This window comes from Panthera onca, chromosome C1, assembly GCF_046562875.1.
Source record: "Panthera onca isolate mPanOnc1 chromosome C1, mPanOnc1 haplotype 2, whole genome shotgun sequence".
NCBI classification, from domain to species: domain Eukaryota; kingdom Metazoa; phylum Chordata; class Mammalia; order Carnivora; family Felidae; genus Panthera; species Panthera onca.
This window is the reverse complement of record NC_138346.1, coordinates 111,427,876-111,435,632: the sequence shown is the minus strand read 5'-3', so window position 1 is coordinate 111,435,632 and position 7,757 is coordinate 111,427,876. Positions and strand designations below refer to the sequence as shown.

The 7,757-nt window shown below is 43.5% G+C and overlaps 1 long non-coding RNA gene across 1 annotated transcript; it reads right to left on the bottom strand.

Annotated features, from left to right (window-relative positions):
* Nucleotides 1-2,361: 2,361 nt before the first annotated feature.
* Nucleotides 2,362-6,240, bottom strand: LOC132673743 (uncharacterized). Its single transcript, XR_009608185.2, has 4 exons — nucleotides 6,058-6,240; nucleotides 3,047-3,110; nucleotides 2,756-2,962; nucleotides 2,362-2,489 (listed from the first exon to the last, which is right to left on the bottom strand). It is a non-coding gene; the product is annotated as an uncharacterized LOC132673743 (long non-coding RNA).
* Nucleotides 6,241-7,757: the final 1,517 nt, after the last annotated feature.

Genomic DNA, 7,757 nt, shown 5'->3' with positions numbered 1-7,757 from the left:
GCATGGTCAATGGGCCATTCTACTTGGCCAGACTCTTGCCAGGGGCCAGAGTTTGGGAAACAAAGGTGAATTTCTGCCTGCCAAGCCCTCACTGCTTGTGGAGAATCTTTTAGCTTGTCCCTAGGAGAGTCTATCCTTGGTCTATAGGCAAACAGACCCAAGAGTTTAAGACATGACAATCCTCCCTGAGGGAAGACCTCCAGAGAGTACGGCCATGCTGGCCTCACGCATTCAACTGGCATCACTCCTTCACACATCTAAGGACTGGCAAACCCAACACGTTCTAAAGAGATGTTCAGGATGACACCCGTCTCTGCAAAGCAGGCTTAGCTTAACATATATTTGCAAATCTGTAGCTCTGAGGTGACATTAGTTCATTTCCAGAGTTTAGCTATAAAAAACAGACTGAGTTATGGTGTGTTAGGTCTCAAGCAAATTCACACTGGCCTCTATTAAACTGTATGAGGTTAAGAAATATATTGGATTCTGGGGGCATATATTCTGCTAGCCAAAATTACACACTAGCCCTCTGTCATATCTGTGTGGGCGTTCTTAAATCAAGGCTCTAAAGGTGAATGCATTGGTTGGAATTATATCACCAATGTCTGTCATGACACAATTCATGGTGGCAGGAAGAGGGGGTCTTGATGGGAGTCCCTTCCAATCATCTCTGCAGAACAGCACAGACTCAGGTGTCTATCACAGGGAAGCCAAGTAGCAAACAATCCCCATCACAGTAAGTCATTTTGTTAAATGAACCAAGTAAATTCCCAGCAACGCAATATTAAAGTTGCAAATGTATTCACTGGAAAAGCAGAAGGTGAGCAGGTTCCCACAGAAAAGGGAAACTGCCCAGACGCTACTGAGCAGAAGGGAGTATGCTTCTCTCAGCCTTCCATCAACACTCAGAGCTACATGCATACTCTTGATTCTGAAGCCTATTTTCCCAACACATGCAGATCTTCCAGCACCCACACAACAGCCACCGCAGACCATATGCTCAGAATGTCAGAACTGGGAGGGATCAGAGTCCAGCCCCCTGAGTTTTCAGACTGACACACTAAGGCATTACAATGGGGGGGGGGGGCAGGCCCTTAGGCTTCCTCTCATGGAGAAGTCACATCATGTACCCCCTCCCTGCATCCCTGTTTGCCCATGGAATCAGTTGGAATGGATGGCCAGGGCTGCTTTAGAAGAAGACAGCAGTGATCCTCAGGAAGACATTCTTTTCTACCCAGGAGTGAACGAACTGCCACCACCTCTCCTCCCCCTGCTCCTCCTCCATCTTGCTGGGAGCTCAGAGAAAGTCATCAGAGCCAGGACCCCCATGTCAGACCTGTGAATCCACTTACCCAGACAGCTCAGCCACTGCTTCCAAGTTACCCAGCTTATTATGGGCACCGTCTGTATGAACAGCTATAACACAAACACACATGCACACATGTATGCACACACACAAGCACTCTTCCAGGAGCACTTGTCAGAACCTGAAGGTAAGACTGGAGCCATCCATTTCCTCCTCGTATTTTATATTGACTATAACATACTTTAAAACACTTGAGAAGAGTGTGCCAGAAGTCAACTTTAGTCTATACCCTTGGGTGCTTAGGTAGCATTAAAGGGACCCTAATCAGAAACAGAAACAATTACAAAGATATCACTAAGTCTGAACCAGGTGACAGTTAGCAGAGTGTATGTTAGAAGTAGACTTTTATTGGTGGGATAAAAGCTTAATATATGGGATTGGCTACAAAAACAGGTCACACCACCTTTGCACATAGAGTTGTGAAAGGCCTGTAGGTGAGGGAAGAGATGTAGCAGTGTCCTCCAGTCAGGGGACATGACTGGGCAGCAAGAGGCCAGCATTTCTGAAACAGTGAATGAGGAGGGGCACTCTCAAAGCTCAAAACAGGAGCAGGTGCCTGCTCACCTGTCCTCTCACAGCCTGGGAAAATGACCCACAGTCAGCAGAGTTGAACCAGACTCCTGGAGAGGACCTGGCCCTCAGGTTTCAGGATCTTAAGCTGCTTGGTTAGAGATACACCCATCCCTTCCTTGGCAAGATCAGGGGACTGCCAAGGTGTTGCTTACAACAGCTTCACTCCATGGCCCCTTGACCTGTAGGGTCTTCTGCTACACAACGTTCATTTTTAGGTGGTCCCAGACCCTTCCCTGGGATGATAGCCTGAATTCCAGATCCAATGGAGACAACTTTATGAGGAGGAAGATGGTCCTCTGAAGTTGTCTTCCCCTTTTGCCAGAAGGAGGCCTTAATGCAGCCCTCATTCTGACCTCTTCTCAGGAGGGCAGCCTGCAGGTAACTTGCCTACAGAGGTTCTGCTTACCTCTCAAGTTGGTGAAAAGGGAAGAGAAGTCCTTCCCATAGGAAAGGATGAAGAGATACTGCATGATGGCCAGGCTACTTCAGGATTTGCCAACTGAATGTGAGACCAGCCAGGGGGCTCATATGCTTCCTTCAGTACTTTTAGCTGTTCAAATGGAGACACAAAGTGGATGGAGAATAAGGTGTAATCACAGCTGTGGATTTTTTGAGCTGTGGAAAGGGAATATTGACTCCAGGTGGGCCAGAAAGAAGGACATCCTGAGCAGAGGGATGGAGCAATGCTGTCCACTGAGTATATCTTCCAATCATACCACAGCATGCTCCCCACCCCACCTGCTCTTTTACATAGTTTACTGGATGCTCCTCCCATTTAGAGCCTTGAGTTCTTTAGGGAGTGGGGCTGGGACTCACCTGTAATCAATAAAATGCAGTGGACATGATTTCCCAGGATTGGTCAAAAAAGGGCCCTTTGGGCTGGACCCAGGCCATGAGAGCCCTTAGTGCAGCCACATGAAACACCTGCCATCTTCTATGGCTCCTGCTGGAGGCCTCCAGATGATTCCAGCCTTAGCCTACCCCTTCTCACAGCAGGGATGCAGGACCAGATTGCCCAGGAATCTAAGGAAGATAAGTAATGCCGCTGGCCAGAGGGCTTCTCTGCCCTCATTTGGGCTTAGGAGCAGAGGCACAGCTGGCGCTCACCTGGCATGAAGGCTGGGTCTCCCAATGGCACCTTCCCTTCTGGTCCCATGTGAGAACTGGCGAGCTGGGACAGAAGGCAGTAATTCAAACAGATCATGAAAAGGGCTTTGCTGTTGTCACCCTGAATTTCTCCCTTTGGGGGTGTCTCCACATGTCTTATTTCTATGAGGTCTCAAATGTCTTATTTCTGTGGGTGGGTGACATGTCTGCAGAGTGGCTTGTGTCCAGGCTTCAGGTCCAAGCCAGATCTCAGAGACACACTCCTAAGTCAGAGAAGCATCACCTGCACCCACCTGCTCCTTCTCTTTTCCTTCTGTTAAAAGAGAAAAAGAAGCAACATGCTCCAAATTGAGTAACTTGTGCTAAGCCCATGTCACCACACCAAGACTTAATGTCTAACCTAATTGCAGTTTCAGCCTCTCCAGGAATATAATTGTAACCAGTCAGTCTGGAATTTTCTGGTCGACACTGGTGAGGTAATCCACCTGATAGAACCCTGCTGTCCCCAAAGGCAGTTGACCTTGCCTGAAAGAATTCTTTTTTTTCTAATAATTTCCTTATCCTACCTCCTTCTGCCTGAAAAGGCTTCCATTTTGTACAGTTCCTCCAGGCTCCTTCTGATGTGAGATTGTTGAGCCCAACAGTCATGGAAGAATTCTTGAGACATTTTACAGTGTAAAAAGGTGATTTTATTAAAGCACAGGGACAGAACCCATGGGCAGAAAGGGCTGCATTACAAGTGTGAAGAGTGATTATATAGGGTTTTCTATCCTATGGAGGGGAAGGTGACATTAGGGTTCCAAGAAACTGAGTCTATAGGTTTGTGAAGGTTAGAGTTCTAATTATTCTCAAGATTGTGCTTTTCTTTTTTTTATATTTATTTATTTTTCAGAGAAAGAGAGACAGAGCATGAGCAGTGGAGGGGCAGAGAGGGAGGGAGACACAGAATTTGAAGTAGGCTCAAGGCTCTGAGCTGTCAGCACAGAGCCCGATACAGGGCCTGAACCCACAAACCCCAAGATCATGACCTGAGCCAAAGTAGGATGCTTAACCGACTGAGCCACCTAGACGCCTCTTATTTGTTTTCCTTAAGTTTATTTATTGGCAGGGGGCGGGTGCAGGGAGGGCAGCAGAGAGAGAGGGAAAAAGAATCTAAAGCAAGGTCTGGCTATTAGCACAGAGCCCAATGCTAAGCTTGATCTCACAAACTGTAAGATCGAAACCTGAGCTGAAATTAAGAGTCAGACCCTCAGTCAGTTCACTGAGCCACCCACTCGCCCCAAGATTGTGCTTTTCTTGTAAATCAGTAAGACCCTGACAAACTGAGTTTCACATCCTTCATGACTGTGATCTTTATCAGCTGACCATTTGTTTTTCCTTTCTTTCTTCTTGGGCAGTCATGAGTGCCTAGAGAATGTCACACACATCCCACCTTGGGGTGGGGGGCAGTTTGTGGAGTATTAGTTTGCCTTTATCCCTCAGCTTGCATTTTGTTATCTCATCATTTCCCCCCCTGAACAATTTTGACCTTTAAATTTTTAAGGTTGTTGAAGACAGAAAGTCCCATCTTGTGTAGCTTCTTCCTGCTGAATAAGGGCATAGAGATGTCCCTACCTATGGGTCAACATTGGAAGTCAGGGGACATATAGGGGAGTTAATAAGGTGGAGGCAGCTGAGTCCAATGTGGACAGCAAAGAAGTATCTCTGTGGGTGGTAAGGCCCATCTGTCGATGTGAAGTTAACATAGTGAAGTAGTCTCAGTACCAAGTGGAAAAACATTGAAAAAGGCAACATATTAGGACCAGTATGGCTATAAGAATGAGAAGCCCAGCAAAGAGACCCTTAATAGTTGACAGCAGTCCTCCCCTAAACCAGGAACTTGACCAGTCATTGAAAGAGAGGGAAGGATTCTATAGAGCCTCAATTTGAGTATTCACATCAGTTAGTAATCATGTCACATTTCTGTGATAATCTGGAGTATATTCATATTACTCTGTTTTCATGAAGCATAGGTTCCTGCTTGAGCTGCAGCCAGGATATCAAGGTTTTGGAGGACCACATTTTGAATTTGTGGGTGACTACGAGTTGGATCTGGTTAAAGGTGGCCAATGTATGGTTGGCCAAAGCCTCTATTTGCAATTTTATATCAATAGAGGTGGATCCTGGGACAAATATGGCTAAGGGATAAACCATCAAGAAGCCCTCTTTGTTTGATGTCTAACTTTAACAATATCCTAATTACGAGGAATCGTTGGCAAGTAGGAGAAGATTTGCCTGGGAATGTGGGCATCCTCAAGTGCATTATCCAATCCAATCATAAGGAAATGGGGCCATCCATTATCTCCACAGGTCCACAGTTAGCCCCATGGAGTGGGGTATGCTCCAGCTTTTAAGGAGCAGTTTTGTCATCCAGCCACACAGAATTGGTCAAGGTGATAGCTGAGTTATACATTACCAGGGAATCCATCCCATTTTCCAGCTGTTCAAATAATCATATTTGAACAGGCCCATGGGGTCCTGTTATTATCCCCACAGAATAACAAGCAAGACATTTGTCTACACATGAGCTATTGTGGCAGTTTCTCTGAAGTTTATCTCAAGTTGTCTAGCTTAGGCAAACAACAAACATTTCAAGACCATCAGATCTAGAATTTGGCATCTGCAAAGATGTATTATTGAAACATAATTTTTCTCTCCAAAATCACCCTTATTTCCAAAGATAGCCAAATCAAGACTAATTTGTTGGAAAAATAAGTTCAATTTTATCAAATGCCTAAGTATTTTCATTAGCTCATCAAGAATAGTAATTGATCACATAGAACTTTTAAAATTGGCTTTGTTGGAGCTTTTTATAAGGAATCTTGATTGAACTTTTAGTAGCTTCTCTGGATCAAAAGCCAAGCCAAATATTTGCCAGCAATCCCTGTGGATTTGGGTGAACTCCTCTTCTCAAGACCCCCCAAATATCCTAAAGTTCCTGCACCTGCCAAGAAGTGACATTCTTTACTCACCTGGTAAGGCTGCTGGGACTCTGTAAGCAAGGTGTCAGGCCAACATTTCCAAGAGCCTCCATGTTTCATAAAAGTCAACCTTAGTTTCTTAAAACTGCATGGTCATATCTGAGTCTATGTATATTTCTCAAACATGACATTCCAGTCAGAAGCCTTGGTAATATAACAGATGTTTCCAGTGGTGTCCTGTTACAAGGAGAACAGATTCTCATTGAACTTATGCAAACAGCTGTAATTGACATGAAAGAAAGAATATTCACTGAGCACTTCTGACTTTCAGAGTATTCAGATAGAGAGAAAAGGTAAATACTTCAATTTGTTCACAAAGCAATGTTTTATCCTATCATAATCTGGAAGAGCAAACACAGAAACAGCAATGTTTCAAACAAGAGTCACAAAACTAGAATCATCTTCCTCAGTTCATTATAATATAGCTGACAAGGAAATCCAGTTATTTCTGTGACACTTCAATAATCAGAAAGTTCAGTGACGACCTATTGCCAAAACATTATCATTATTTGTTCGACTGCTTTCCAAATAACTTAACATACCACATAAACAAGACTAATTGGTCAAAGAATTCATTTACAATTCACATCTTGGGAAAGTTTGTTAAAACACTCAGAAAGTTTTAAAGCGCATGCCTACATAGGATTATGGATCATTATAAAACTTAAAATTTAATTATTTATTTAACCAAAGTGGCAATAAGAGATTCCAAAGGCATATATGAAGGGTATATAGTTGTCAGCAAAGCTTAGCTCCTTTAACATTGAGAAGTTTTAACTATCTTAAGTAACCAAAGACCTGATAAAGACAAAACATAGAAACTTTGGTTTTCCAGGCAAAGAAAAGAGAAAAAACTTTGTTTACATTTTTTTATCAAGTGCAAACCAACAATCCAAGAAAACTTTGTCTTTTTAATAGAAAGTAAAGCAGAATTTCAATCTTATACCAGTGTACTTTTAAAATATTTTCATTTCAACTTTAGTCCATCCTAACTGCATATAAAACTCCTTTCCAAAGATTTCCCTTCACAAATCTTCTACAACTTTCTTTTTTATTCAGATTTTGTCTCAAGCCTTTTCTTTCCAAACAGCTAGTCTCATTTTAGGACAGAATTACTTCATTTTACCTTGACAAAAATGTATTCCCATTTCTTACATCTTTATCTACACATCACCTATTCTTTCACATACTGAGTTGCTTTCCTTATTTCCGTTGGTCTTAATTACATTTAGCAGAAATTTAACTCTTAGAAACCTTAGTCTCCAGTGAAAACTAACTAGATGTGGAGGGGATCACATTAGACCAATGAGGGGGAAACCTCACATGGGAGTCTTAAGATTGGTACCTGCCCTGGGGACTTAGGTGGCTGTCCTGTGCCCAAGACAGACAACTTTGAATAAGTACAGAAACAAAGAGAGAGCATCAAGTTTCTGGGTCTTATTACCATTCTGGTCAGGGTACCACCTTCCAGCCGAAAAACAGGCTTTCTCCTTCCCCTAGAGCAGCCATGAGCTAGAGGATTGCAGCCTGAGCAATCGACAGGAAAGTGTTTCAACAAGACCGTACTCCTCAAAAGACCCTTGGAATAAAAGTAAGGAAGAGGAAGTAGTCACTAAGTTTGCATCAAAGCTCGAAGCCCAGATGAAGGAAGATGTAGAATCCCTGTATCAGGGCCACCAAAATATGATGTG